Here is a 15,540-nt window from a genome sequence, read left to right as displayed (position 1 = left end):
CTTGGTAAATTTTCAAATTTTTTTTAAAAAAAATTTGACATAGATGTCCGGTCCACACACATGGTAATTTCTTTGATGTCCATAACATTTTTGAAAACAAATTTCGTAATGAATAACATTGACACTTTCGTTGGTAATGTTTGTGGTGTTATAGATGAAACTTGGAAAATAAAATTTTAATTATTGTCAATTTCCAATATTGAAAGTAGTTTATTTGAAGATTTTTCAAATACATTAATTTTTTGATTTTATTTCTGAAATACTAATTTTTATTTTAGTTGGTTGAAGACAATTTTGTGCCATGTTTTTTACGTGATATAATTGGGCACAATTATAGACTTTACAGTTAATGCATGTAATATGTGCGACGAAATTCGTTATGACAATCCGTGAAATAGGGATTTTGCATTACCCATACACGCATGCAAAGTACGACGATTTCGAAAGTTTTTTTTTTTAAATTCGTACATTTTCAAATATCTAAACAGTTTTGTACGTTATGCATACAAAAGTACAAAACAAGACATTAGTGACGGTTTTCACAAAACACATACTACAAAAAACATTTAAAAGCAGTCATGCTAAACAACACTGTCCGACTACCTACCATTGCGCCAAATTTGGTATAACTCAGCCCTTATCCGATGACGCACCTCTGCCATTTCAATGTCCTCGTCCGTAGCCATGACGGCTTCGTCTAGGGCAGCCAAATATGCGCGATCGGGAATATCGGCATACGTGTACTCTGCCGCATTTCTGACAGCAGCAATGGTCGCATCATCCTCGCAGTTTCTGCGTATGAAATTGTGTAATGCCATAGATGCAACCACCAACGGCATCTGGACTCTACGAAAGTCAACCGAGGCATGTTGTGCAAGAATCTCCACCGCGACTTCCAAGCACCAAATGTTCGCTCAATCACACTCCGCAATAAAGAGTGGGCACAGTTGAACAACTCATCACGATTCCTTGGCTTGTGACATTGAAAGTGTGGTTGGTGATAGTGGCTGCCCTTATATGGTGCGAGAAATCCCTTCTTATTACTGTATCCACTATCCACTAGATAATAGCGACCTGTGAATGTGTGCATATTAATACATATTTGTTTCACGTGTGGGCAAACAAATTTAACAAGTTATGGCATTGAACAAATAAACTGTGCGTACGTACCATCCACTGCAGTTGGAAAATTATATTGCGGATCCTCGGTGACAATGTTTAAAATCCGGCTGTCATGCATGCTACCCTCCCAACCACATGACACAAAGACAAAACACATATTGAAATCACACACTGCCAAAATATTTTGAGTGTGGCAACCCTTTCGGCTAAAATACGGGGATGCTTCCGACTCCTTTATGCACGCTGACACGTGTGTCCCATCCAAGGCACCTAAACAATCCTGCACAATTCGAACAAGTAGGCAACGTATTAGTACCATGATGACATGCATTATAGCCGCGCAATTTTTTGAAGTCACATCTTCGTAGAATTTTGCGGAAAAAAAACTCGAATTGTTGCATTTTTTTCTCACCTTAAACGGCAAATACTGTGGTTGGGTCTGCAGGTGGGGATCCCTCCTGTTTTGGAAATCTGTGGGCGGCCGACAGTGCGCGACGGTAAACTTTTTCATTGCTTTCAGAACATTATGAAAATGGCGTGATATTGTTTCACCAGAGTGTTGGAATCTTTCTTGAAGCTCGCGGTTAGGCAAGTTTTTTAGAACATGAATGAAGATTGCAACACTCTCCTCAACGTGCAAGCCGTGGTCCCGCTCAGGTACATGCAACCCGAAGTCATTCACTAGTGTGGCACATAAACGGGTAAAAACGACTTTGGGCATGCACAGTTCATAGCGAAATCTGCCACTATGTCCATTATACATTTCCAAAATCCATGCCCTCCCCGTCAAGATGGACGTCCGACATGGAACTTTAAGCACGTGCGCCCTGTAGTAGTCAGAGGCAATTCTGTACGCTTCAACATAATTATTATTCATTTCAGTCTGCCACTCGATTGCGAGCGCCGCGACATCATCACACATTGCCTGCATCCGTGCATCGGTGTCATCGTCGCTTTCCATGCCTAAATCACATAACTTCAAATAAAATCAGAAGCATAACATGACAGACTACTACTCTGCCAAAATTAAACATGCAAAAATTAATTTTTGTTTGGTCAACTGTAAAGGCTGTCAATAACAAGAGTATAATGCATAAATAATCAATTTATTTCATTTGCATAAATTCTTCTGAGACCTTCTATTGTATTAAAGTAGTTCTGTTAGCAATGGTGAAATGGTGAAGACATTTACTTGATGTATAAATAAGCAAAAATTAATTTTTCCTTTTTCTGACTAATAAGCAATACAGAAATTGCAATGAGATATACAAAAACACAATGTTAAATTAAAATATACAAAAATAATAACTTAAATTATTTTGTTTTTTTAGTACCTTACAACGGGTCTAACTTCCAGTTTTTAAGTTGAAGGCTTCAGTAAACTGGACATGTCTCTCTACAAGTAGCAATGCTTTTGTTCAAATGGTCCAGCACAATTGATTTACAACCACTGTTTACATAACTATGAAGCTACAAATTGGAAGAGTGTAATCAGATTCATGGTTTATTGAAATTTAAAATTGTAAAATCCATAGCCCATGCCCAACCAATGCACATCCATAATTAGAAAACCAGGCAAAGAAAAGGAATCACATAACCATCTCCCTACCAATTCTCCTTACAAAGCATAGTTGAAAACATCATGTCATTAGCAAATACAAAACGAACATAAGCGAAAAGAAGTCCAACACAAAGCATTTCATTAAAACGCAGCCCTTTAGCAAATATAAGCGAAGTCCAACGCATAAGCGAAAAGAAGTCCAACACATAACGCATAAGAAGTCCAACACAAAGCATAGTTAGAAACGAAGTCCTTGATTACGCAATGTGCTTGCAAGAGTTGGAGCTGCTGTCGTCCTCTCTTTGTCTTGTTGCTTCACCTGGAGCCAGCCGATAATGCCTTCATCAGAAGGAATACTCATAACCATCTCCCTATTATTGGGTACCTCCATAAGGGAAATACCGAAATGGAGCAGTGGATTAGTTTGTTCAAGTCCTTGAATTTCATAAAGACGTCCCACAGCTTCGGCCATAGCGACACTTTATCCACCGACAACATGGTTAACAGTGAGTTCCTTACTTTGTGTCTTCACCGAATTCACCAAATCATCCATGCTTGTTGCCAATGCTTCTGCCCCGGTGATTCGCTTCTTCTGCACGGCTGTGACAGATGAGTGCCTCCTTTTGCTGCCACTACCGGATGCGGTAATGTTTGCAGATTTCATCAAGTTTGCAGTTTTAGAGGCACCCAATTTGTTGCTGTCCATAGAGAAGTCTGCACTATCGGACTCCCCTTCCACCTCCAGCTGGTTCCGCATCTCACCAGGCGTCCAAGCATTTTTTCCCGTTGCCGCAGCCCCCGTGAAAACACGACGCATTAATTCCTCATGATCCAACCTCTTTGTTCTAAACTTGCAACACTCTGTCAACTTGTAATACAATACAATGGGAGTACACCATTACCAAAATGAATAACTTATGAATCTGGGAATCTGTGCATTATGAATGAACCAAAAAAATTTTAAACTACCAACATTCAGCAAGTATTAATCAGGCATTATGAACAATAGATTTGTCTGGACAGTCCTGCCTAATAACAGATCTGTCCAACTGTCTGGGCGATTCTATGATTACACATTGCTAATAGGTAATTTAATTTTATTAAATCAAATCTGATACAATCTGTCCGACAGGGATTATCTGTCCAGACATATTTTTGATATAATCTGTCCAGGAATATAATCTGTCCAGACATATTTTTGATATAATCTGTCCAGACATATTTTGATATAATCTGTCCAGGAACAATGTTCAACACAGCAATGTAAAAATAATATTCATAATAGGGCATACCTAATGGAAGATCTAATCCACAGAAATGATCAAAATTGCATATACGCAATCCCAAAAAGTAACAAATTAATAAAAACCCATAATTCAAAGTGCCAAAACCATCAATACTATTCTGAATTCTCAGATAACCCATTTACCAAATCCAGAAATGAGACAAACCAAGATGAGACAAGGCCTAAACCCCCCCCCCCCCAAGAAGAACCAATAAAACCAACAAGGTGATATAAGAGGGTTGTAGTGGACAGATAAGGGTTCATATAATCTGTCTAGGAAAATTTTACTGGACAGATTATTGTAACAGATTGTTATTTTTTTGGACAGATTATTATATGATAGCAAAGTGAAATTGTAATTCCCAGGATCTTACAGTATAGGCTTAAAAAAATAGAAGCATATCTTGTCATCATTCATTACACATTGCTGGAGTTCATTACATCAATGACAGAAAATGGAGAAAGCAGTGAAACAGAAAAACACATGATGATAGATCCAATTGTGAAAGAAAAATTAAGGTAGAAATCTGAGACGGTCTAGGCAACCACAAAGTAAAAAGTGAAATCAACTCTTGACAATTATACATTTCAACATTACTGAGATGCTGAGGAAAGTTTTCAAGAAGATCAAACAAAGGTTTTACAAAAAACACATGACATGTCATGCCAAAACTAGTGTAACCACAAAGTGAGCATCATTATATTCCCTCAATCAACATTGAACTGTACATATATCTGGTACAAGGTTCCCGAAAGTATGCAGTTTAGCACTTCAGATGTAAATAGTCTTGTTTGGTATGCCTACTTAAGGCGTATAATCAAATGTATTTGAATTCAACATGTCTGTATGAATACTTGAATTGCAGCAGATTCAATTTCAACGACATCATGAAACACAAAATTATGTAAACATGAGTTCAAGTCGTTACCTTCTCCATTGTAGCCCACCATTCATCCGACGCATTGATGAAGCCAGTCTCTTGGTCGAACCCAATTCCAGTGGGGCCTTTGCGGCTATCCATTAGCTTCAACCATGCACGCCACTCCGCCTTTAGTTGGTTGTACCTATTTTTCAGTTGTTTCATGCTATGTGTCAACCTAGTCGCTGCCTCAAAAGTCTTAGCCAAAGACTGGTACCCATTCGGATTTATTGACATGTGCGGCCTGTTACCTGCGTCTATTTCCTTGACAACAAGTTCCAAGTAGATACGTGTGTTCTCCCAGTCCCAATTGGCTTTGTGATAAGGTTTTGGGCCCTTCCCTTTCCCGGAAGGGGTACAAGAGCCGGATCGAGTTGAAGCCATGCAACTATAGAACATTATAATTTGCATTACTTATTAGTTTGTTGTGTGCATTACTTGTAGTTGTGTTAACCATATGTTATTATGTTTGTCCAACACAAATGCAATAGTAGAATGACACGGATAAGTAATATATTACATAAGGAAAGCATAGTACGGTAACAAGCAACACGCGGATACATATATCACATACGGAAACCATAGTACAGTAACCATCTAAACACTGATACATATATTACATACGGAACAACACGATAGCGACGATGATGGACAAAAAACATGTGACAACTTTAAGTACACGCAGACTCTGTTCAATGTCAATCAAACGCGCCTCAAAACGACGAACATTGTCTCTGTCATTCTCAGCAGCCGTTTGTCGGCCATATTCGTCACACCACCCAATCCAATTAACACATGGCTGAGGTTGAAAAAAGTTATGAAATTATTAGTGACGGATTGACAAGGTAATAATCCCAAAGAAGGTGAAGGTGCTTGTACTTACCACTCCACGAGGGCATTGGTAGTACGCACGTCCTGGATTTTTGGCGGACCGAGAAATCTTGACCACACAGTGCCCGTACCCACAAGCACACATAGGGCCTCGTTGTGTTGATGTCGCAGTGGACATAAACGAGGCCATGTAGTCTGTGATGACGTGTTCGATGACATGACAAACACAACAAAACAGGTAAACGGGTGTGACACTTACGGTATGGGATAAGTGTATTGTGTAAACAAAACACAACATTATATTTACAAAAGGGAACATATATTCTTCCATTTTGAATAGGATTGTTTCCCTAGTCATTTAGGTGCAAGTGGTTGAATGCTAAGAAGCGCGGAGGCAGAGACAGGAATTTTGTAAAAAACTAAGATACCGGCAAGACAAGATAGAAATACAGCCAAAAAAATCTGTTAGTTTTTTTTTTTAAATTTCTATTGCTATGTATATAAATATAAATGTAGGAGACACTGATGTAAACAACATTAATGTATGTAGGTGTATTTTTACTTTCTCAGTGAATACTCTTTGTTTTTATATATTTTAGTTTGATCTTAATGCATCTTTCTAAATCAAATAAAAAATATCACAAATATGATTTGAGGCATGTTTAAACATAGGAGACACGTATCTGTGAACTGTCTAGTTAAAAAAAACAAATAATTCATTCCACGTGATGTGTCCAACACAGAGATGTATCCCTAGCATGTTGGTGCCCCATACATTGACACAAACACATCTATTTTGAAGTGTCAGTACTTCATAAGTTGATTGAGTTTTCAAGTGTGTCAGACTTTTCTTTGCCTTTCATAATTTGAACATGATTTACACTTGTGCTTTGTTATGACAGATTTAAAACCGAGAAATTAAAATATTAATCATGATTCACCATACAACAAGCAAAGAGCTTGAAAATCAAAGTAAAAAAAAAAAAAACAGAATCATGGCAAACCAATAATACCAAAATAGCACATGACACACATCAGAAGAAACCTCTTTGATAGCCATGCACACATACTGATGCAATTAACCTCTTTGAAATGGGAGAAATGAAAAATCCTCAATCAATTACCATGCATAAAGACAACCATTCATCACGCTGGAATGGCCATGCACACATACTGATGCAATTAATCTATCACTTTAGGAAACATTGTGCCGAGGCATCTATCTGGGCAACATTAAAATTTGCAGTCTCAAAAAACTAGCTAGGTATGAAGGCAACATAATAACGTAAGATCCCACCACAGCATTAACCATATATTGATAGCATTACAAGTCAAAGTCATCCTTGGATTAGCAGTTGTATTGTATTTAGGACAATGTTAATTAAGGCATAACCACAAGAAGCCAACTAATATTTGTCAGGAAATACAGTAGTTAAGCAAAGCCAACGCGATTTTGAGGTCAATATATTAAGGCAACTATGTACCAAGCAGCACAATGGTTTGCATCAACGAACATGGCGATTACTAAAGACTGAAGCAACTCAACGGAATGTCAAACTCATACCAGGATTTTTTTGAAACTACAAACTTGTGTATTAGATTAGAAAGAAATAGAATGTTATGTCATGTTAAAACATATGCACATTTACATATATATGTATGTACATGTGTATTAGATTAGAAAGAAATAGACTATATTCATGCATATTTATATGCATAAAGATCTACAAAAAGTACTTGAATAGATGTTACACAAACATCCGGATCATGGAAATCATGCTCACCAACTTCACAGTTATACAGCTACTGAATTCATGTCTATGTTCCATCTATTTAGCACTTTCTAACAATCGTATCACATTTCCATGAACACTATGAGGCAAGCGTGAAGCAGAAAAATGAAAAATAAGAAAGCGTCAAGCAAAAAAATGAAGACCTTTAAACTATTTTGTGAATTTAAAATACAGCTCCATGACCTTACCTTAAACAGATAACCTTAAATAGATTAAAAATCTTAAACGCATGCAAACAGATTACAAATTTTAAACAGATTAAAAACCTTAAACAGATTACCTAAAAATATGGCTCCATCAAATGCATACATTACCTTACCTTAAACAGATGACCTTAAACAGAAATCTTAAACAGTTTAAAAATTTGAAACAGATTAAACATTTGTGAAAATTTTAAACACATAAAAATCAACATTACCTTGAACAGATTAAAAATCTTTTGCTGAAGTACATTGTTTAAACACTTAGACATATGGAAGATGAGTTTGTTGTGGAAATTCGTATGATTCGTTGTTTTCTAGTGACAAATTTTCTTTTTTCTCCCCCCTCCTTTTTCATTATAGGGATTGAATCCACCTTACTCAAAAGATTAACAGGGACAACCAGACTGCCACATAAACAAAAGAAAATGACCAATTATTCACCAACTTTATTGTGATGTGTTCGTAGAAATCACAATGGTGGCATTTGTAGCTAATTTCACCAAATTTATAGGAATCGTATAAATGAAAATTTCATGTCAACGTATTGCACAATTATAACCACAGAGATAGACAGAATACTTCCAACTTGTTCTATTAATACAGACTACTTCGTCCTATTTAGGAGGCTTTCTTGTTAGGGGAAAATTAATCATAATACTTCATCGTATTTAGGGGACTTTGTTGTTAATCCCCCCCAAAAAAGCGTTGTAATTTTTGGTTTTAGAACACGTAATGCGTATGAAAGAGGCAACGGTTGATACACACACACAGCGACAAAGACAAACAGAGAGCGAGAGGGAGAGAGGGCAGACTGTTCACATATACAAAAACCAGAGTAGAGAAGTCATGGTTATGAGATCCACACCCCCCCCCACCAACGGACAACCCGCAATATTGTCTATTTCCGGTATGTGAAAGAAACCCTAAAACCCCCAACATAATAGGCCAGTTTCTGAAAAAATTTACCCAACTCGAATGTTGAAGAGAAATTGGAGAACGACAATGGTCAAACAGAGCGACAGACACACACACACAGACAGAGAGAGCATGCGAGAGAGAGAGAGAGAGAATTCATACATACATACAAACCAAAAGCAGCGTACGATGGTTGGGAAGCCATAGCGAAATAGAAACAAGAGAGGCTGAAGAGAGAGAGAGAGAGCATACTTGCAGTTGGGGGGATCGTCTGAGGAGGGATTGCTTTTCCGTTTGCCTTGGCGGACTATCGTCGTCTCTTGGTTCCTCTTTCTCTTCAGATCAGAGCTTCTACTATGATCCAGCCTTGAACGAAGGGTCATCTTCATCTTCACCTTCACCGTTTGATGTAGCTGCACAGCCGTAGCTACTATACCCTGTGGGAGAGTAGGTCTTCTGATATCCCCATCAATGTTTGACATAAAGGCAGGGGTGAAAACGAGATAAACAAAATGAAAAAGGGGCAAAACCGTCATTTTACACTACAGCTGGCAGCCTTCACGTGCAGCTAGTGTATATAGGTTTTTAGGGTGACTTTTTGGCTTTTTTGGTAACTTTTTGGCTTTTTGGCTAAAACAGAAGCATCCCAAACGAGGCCAGTCCAACAAGATATGTAATGTGTTTCTAACAAAATGAAAAATATATATAAAAGAATCAACACTAGGATATAGAAGCACTAGTCTTACATATTCTTGCATTATTGTTGAAATAAAGAAGAAGAACAAATACAATTGAAATCCTTCAATTAAGCGAGACCTTTTGATCAAGTCCTCTTAATGGCTGGGTTGCTATGCCCATTTCCCATGTTTGTTGTGGGTGGAAGACAGCTTGTGCTTGTGAAGCAATAAAGAATTTGATGAATCATAAACAAAATTAGTGTACTTGTATTTCTTGCGAGAGTAATGTCAATAAAGTTCCTTGCCTCGTCACACATTAGCTACTTCCCAATCTGTAGTGCATCGAACAGCTAATATATATCATGATCAAATTTGTGAATTTGCCGAACGATTTGATAATCATAGGAGAAATGTCATATCTAAACACGGGCCAAATTTATATATATATATATATATATATAAAAATAATATTAGAGCTATTTTATGCAAATATATTAACTAACACAAATTGAGAACAATACGTTAAGGAATTTTATGAACTTTAACAAAGATCTTGATCTTAGAAATTCAAAAAGACCATTCAAAAGAATTGACACTAATACATACATTGTAACATTATATAATATAGTTCAATGACTTTTATGTGTCTACTTTATTCCATGCTTGAGTGGAATCAATTATATGAAGGCTCAGAAAAGATGCTTGTGAGAACTTCTTTGATGTTCTTTTCTATACATCAATTATTGGAAGATTAGAGCATGTAGAACAGAGTGGTTTGTGGCTTTGTGGTTGTATTCCTTTTATTTTTGTTGGTTGGGTCCAACTATTATACAAGAGATACAAAGCTGTGGCTTTCTCTTCCCTCTCTCTTGTAATACTTTATTGCAGTTTGATAAATAGAATACACTAATGGCTCCAATATAATATAAGAGAGACAAAGGCAGTGGCCTCACCACAAGGAAAATTCAAGCATACCAATAGAAACAAAGAACAGAGCAAAAAAAGGAAAAAGAAAAACATTGAAACCCCCTTTATGCAAAGATTAATCATCGTTTAATAATTAACATTTTGTCATAACTCAATTTGAACACAAAACAACCTACAAAAAAGATGAGAAGATTTTCATCTTCTTATAAGCAAATTCCTTTTTCATACAAATTTGTGCCCATATTGTTTATCAACAGAAAAATTGAAACTAGACATACACGAAAATTAGTCCATAGAAAATTCTATCTGCAATGAAGTAGATTTATTTCCTAAACTTGAAATATAGATACAAACTCTAAACTTGAAATTAATATGGAAGGCAATTTAATAATAGAGAGAAAAGGTTAATAACATAAATTATTCTTTATGATTTTAACAGCAAAACCAAACATATTTAAATGAAATGGTTCTGAAGTACAAGAAGAAGAGATCAAATTGTTCAGGTAGGAATTTATTGTTGGGATCTGGGATCCCGCCCAAGACCTTATAGAAATCAAAACAAGCAAAAAAACACACCCACACACAAGGAGACACAATATTTTACGTGGTTCGGCCCAATGCCTACGTCCACGGGAGAGTAACCGGTTATCACTATACCAATGAGGAGATTACAGAAAGATTACAATAGAGGAGGAGCTCACACTCTCCTCACTCAGCCACTCACCCGTCTCCCTCGCTCACACCGAGGGAGACGGTCTCTCCGCCTCACATCTCTCGCACTCTTTGGTTCACGGTTTTCTTCCTCACTTGGTTCTCTCTCTATTGTCTACTCTCCTCTCAACCTCTATTTATACATATCATGAGGGAAGGAAGCTGGACAGCAATGGTAAGTGGATTGGTTAGTGGGGAGGTGCCACTCCCACTCTCTCTAAAGTGGTCTCCAACCACCCCACTCTCTCTAAGGTGGGTTAGCCACTCACATGGGATGATAATAACATAGCCAACAAATCACCCCCTCAACCCATGTGAGGTGATAAACTGCACACACTGCTGCTAATCTTGTCACGCCCAAATTTCAACAGAATCTTCATCTCCTCATTGAGACGCTACATCCCCTGAAGCTAGAGATAATACACCAGAGATACAAGAAGAGGAGGGAATCCTACATCCTCAACTCAACTCACACCACTCTCTGATTTGGAGAGAGCCTCTGCTCCTATCTCCCACAAATCTCTTCCACGCTTCCTGTCTCGGATATCTTCACTTGCTATGCTTGAACTTGCGCAACCAAGATATCTTGACACCCCCTGATTGGATGTCCTGCACCCCCTGCTCGGGATACCCTTGCATTACCGTGCAACTCCTTGCATGATGAACACTGGAGCAACTAGAAAACTTCAGAGTTTGACACATCAACATCCTCAATTTTCCTTGCTCGGAGCTTATTTCTGAACAACCAGCCTTTGCTTTCTGCACTTCAGAACAACTTCCCAGCGATCTCATACGCCCGTTGTCTGTGCTGCAATCCCTGATGTTCAGTTCTGTCTCACTTGTACGTCCGTACTGATGTTTGACAGTTAGCCCTTTTGCCAAGACAACTTCCACCGCTCTGTACAAGTTACCACTATGCAACTCCGTGCATAGTGCTCGCACCCATGGCTTCTGGTCTCCCTGCGTCAAGCTTGCTTGAGAGATCTGCATCAACTCTATCATCTGCTGCCATGGAACTAAAGAAACCACCATAGAGAAATAAGACTTGCCACTCCTTGGCACGCACTCCTGCGTTTTACCTGTCTCAATTTCTCTGTCTGAAAGTTCCTGTGAACTGTCAACAACCCGCTGCTACACACTCTTCTCGCGCCTCTGTACGACACTCTAGCGTACCCTTGCACTGTTGCATGTCTGCAATTAAAAACTTCTGCGCTTAGGATGTTCCTCTGCAACTATTGTTCTACATGTCCACTTACCATTAGTACCTACTCGTATACAGTAGCTCCAACAGCCACAGTATTTCCCTGAGCCTGTACTAGTTGCCAAACCATCTATCCGTCGATGAATGGTCTTCTCTTTTGATTGAACCAGATCCTCCGATCACTTCAACAACCAGGAAAGTTCCCAGGAAAGACTGGTGGGGTCACAACCGGTCCCACTTAAGAACCAGTCTCCTTAGACAGTGTCTTTTTGACAGAACTTTCCTAGACCTTTGAGATAATCATGTCTGCAATCCTCTGATCGCCCCTGACCAATCCTGATCTCCCTCGATCTGCCATTTGATCAAGCCTGATCTCCTCTGGTCTTCTATGATCTATCTTAATCTGTATCTGGTTGTCCAATCTGGTCAGAATCTGCCCATTCTAACCTCTTCAGTGAATCCGCAACATTCCATAATATCCGGCAACCTTCCTTCGAGTATTGAAGATGGCAAACACCCATGTTTTGACAATCTTTCCAAACCGTTCAGAATTTCACTATTTTGACCTCGCGGTTGCGTCCGGAGCGGTCCATTTAGCTAGAACCAACCTTCGTTGCATTTCCGGGGACCTCACTGAAAATTATCCCCGAAAGCTGGGCCACACCACAATTTTCTGAAAATTCTGGGCCAAATTACAATTTTCAGAAGTTCAGGGAATATTCCGTGTACCAACAGAATATTCCGTACACTGCCCCTGACGCCGTCTGCCACTTTAATCTGCCTTCCTTTTACAGAAACTCCATCTCCAAAATCTGACCGAACGGATGTGTCCGGAATACTCCAAATAGTCGGAAACCACTATTGGATCACCAAAAACGGACTCCAAATGGCTTCGATCTAGCCAAAACATTTTGTACGCCTCAGATCTGCGGCTGCACCGTAGCCGCGAAGCACTGGATCCTTCCTCCTGCGGCTGCACCATTGCCGCGTAGCACTGGATCCCTCCCTGCCTCTGGTTGACTGGTCAACACCACTGCTGACGTGGCAGACACGTGGCAGCCACGTGGATGACACGTGGCGGAGAGTATGACACGTCGCTGCCGACGTGGGTCCACATGGCGTGCGCGTGGGCCTGGCGCGTGTCTTGGACGCGCGTCTGCTCAGTCACCTTCTTCCTCTCGCCGCGCGTGTGGCGCGTGCCTGAGACTGGGCCGACGCGCCGACTGTCTTCACTGGCGCGTGGAGGCGCGTGCCGAGACTGGGCCTCACGCGCCTTCTTCAGGTGGGGCGTGAGGGCGCGTGGAGCCTCCTCTGGGTGTCTGCTTTATATGGTTGGACTCCTCTTCTCGAGACCTTGCTCCTGGTATGCTCAAAACCTGATTTCGAGCAACTTGATTTCTGGGCAGTTTCAAACAACACGCTGTTTTTGTTCCGAAACGCCACCGACGAGGCTCTGATACCACTTGTTGGGATCTGGGATCCCGCCCAAGACCTTATAGAAATCAAAACAAGCAGAAAAACACACCCACACACAAGGAGACACAATATTTTACGTGGTTCGGCCCAATGCCTACGTCCACGGGAGAGTAACCGGTTATCACTATACCAATGAGGAGATTACAGAAAGATTACAATAGAGGAGGAGCTCACACTCTCCTCACTCAGCCACTCACCCGTCTCCCTCGCTCACACCGAGGGAGACGGTCTCTCCGCCTCACATCTCTCGCACTCTTTGGTTCACGGTTTTCTTCCTCACTTGGTTCTCTCTCTATTGTCTACTCTCCTCTCAACCTCTATTTATACATATCATGAGGGAAGGAAGCTGGACAGCAATGGTGAGTGGATTGGTTAGTGGGGAGGTGCCACTCCCACTCTCTCTAAAGTGGTCTCCAACCACCCCACTCTCTCTAAGGTGGGTTAGCCACTCACATGGGATGATAATAACATAGCCAACATTTATTACCTAGGGTAGAGGCCAAGAGGTTGAAAGAGAAGCAATTGATCATCTATGTCACGAAATAGACGTCGAACTCGGTGAAAACAAGAGCTTCAATTCCATGCCTGATGTAAAATCTATCAGATTAATCATCTGTAGTCTTCCTTCTGATCACGTAGCAGATATATATATATATATATATATATATGCAGTTTGTGCTTTTATATATATTGGACTGTGATTTCGGAATGAATCGAAGGAGTTGTGGGATGGCTTCAGATCATCTATACAACGAAAAGACTGAATTGTAATAGTCTTCTCCGATTGAGAGTTTTAATCACAGTAGGGTTTTTCAAATTATTAAGAATTTTAATTAATGTTCATAACTCTGTTAACTAACAGTGTTAAACTTATATTCAAATTCCCTGCATCGTGTAAAAGGCGTGGGACAGAGGTTGGGACACCAAAGTAGTATAGTACGTGATTTTATTTTGGAAATACAATATTTTAGTAATTTTTTAATTGGGAGCTTTTTTGATAAATTCATTTTCTAAGAGTTTTATTCCATCTAACCCATATTCTTTTTGACTATTCCATTAGGTCCAATTTGAGATAAGAAGACCAAAATACACTTTTCATCTACTTATGTTCCATTTAGTTCACATTATTTTCTTATATTTCAATAAGTCCTATGGGTGACATAATTACCAAAATACCCTTAATGTGAATGTTCACACCGTCAACGTAAATGTTCATATCGTCAATGTGTAGGGGCCCGGCCCATGTAGATCCTCGTGGGTGCCCGAAAAAATTCGAGTCGGGCCGGGCCGGCCCACAGGCCAAAAAAATAGGCCCGGCTCGGCCTGTTAATAATATGAATATTCACATTGACAAGTTAACATTCACATTGATAGGAGTGTAAAATTGGCCTGCAGCCCGTGGGCGGCCCGAAACCAGCCCGCCGCTCGGGGCGGGCCCGGACCGGCCCGTTCACAATGTGAATATTCACATTGACATATTAACATTAACAAGAGTGTAAAATTAGCCCATGACCCGTGGGCAGCCCGAAGCCCGGGCCCGGGTCGGGGCGGGTCTCGGCCCGTTGACAATGTGAATATTCACATTGATATGTTAACATTCACAATGATAAGAGTGTAAAATTAGCCCGCGGCCTGTGGCCGGCCCGAAACCCGCTCGCGACTCATGGGCTGCCCTGGGCGGGCCCGGCCCGACTCGTGGATAATGTGAATATTCACATTGACATGTTAACATTCACATTGATAAGAGTATAAAATTAGCCCGCGCCCCGTGGCTGCTCGAAACTAGCCCACGGCCCGTGGGCGGCCCGTGGTGGGCCTGGCCCGGCCTGTTGACAATGTGAATATTCACATTGACATGTTAACATTCACATTGATAAGAGTGTAAAATTGACTCGCGTCCCATGGGCGGCACGAAGCC

The 15,540-nt window shown here is 40.1% G+C and overlaps 1 protein-coding gene and 1 long non-coding RNA gene across 2 annotated transcripts in view; one reads left to right on the top strand and one right to left on the bottom strand.

Moving 5' to 3' along the window:
- LOC114309877 (receptor kinase-like protein Xa21) overlaps nt 1-15,540 on the top strand; it is a 99,466-nt gene that overhangs the window by 27,955 nt on the left and 55,971 nt on the right. The window lies entirely within an intron of this gene.
- LOC145821096 (uncharacterized) lies at nt 5,385-6,038 on the bottom strand. Its single transcript, XR_014363138.1, has 2 exons — nt 5,772-6,038; nt 5,385-5,687 (listed from the first exon to the last, which is right to left on the bottom strand). It is a non-coding gene; the product is annotated as an uncharacterized LOC145821096 (long non-coding RNA).

Source organism: Camellia sinensis, chromosome 3, assembly GCF_055761805.1.
Source record: "Camellia sinensis isolate YWXY chromosome 3, ASM5576180v1, whole genome shotgun sequence".
Classification (NCBI taxonomy): domain Eukaryota; kingdom Viridiplantae; phylum Streptophyta; class Magnoliopsida; order Ericales; family Theaceae; genus Camellia; species Camellia sinensis.
This window is presented reverse-complemented; position numbering and strand designations above follow the sequence as displayed.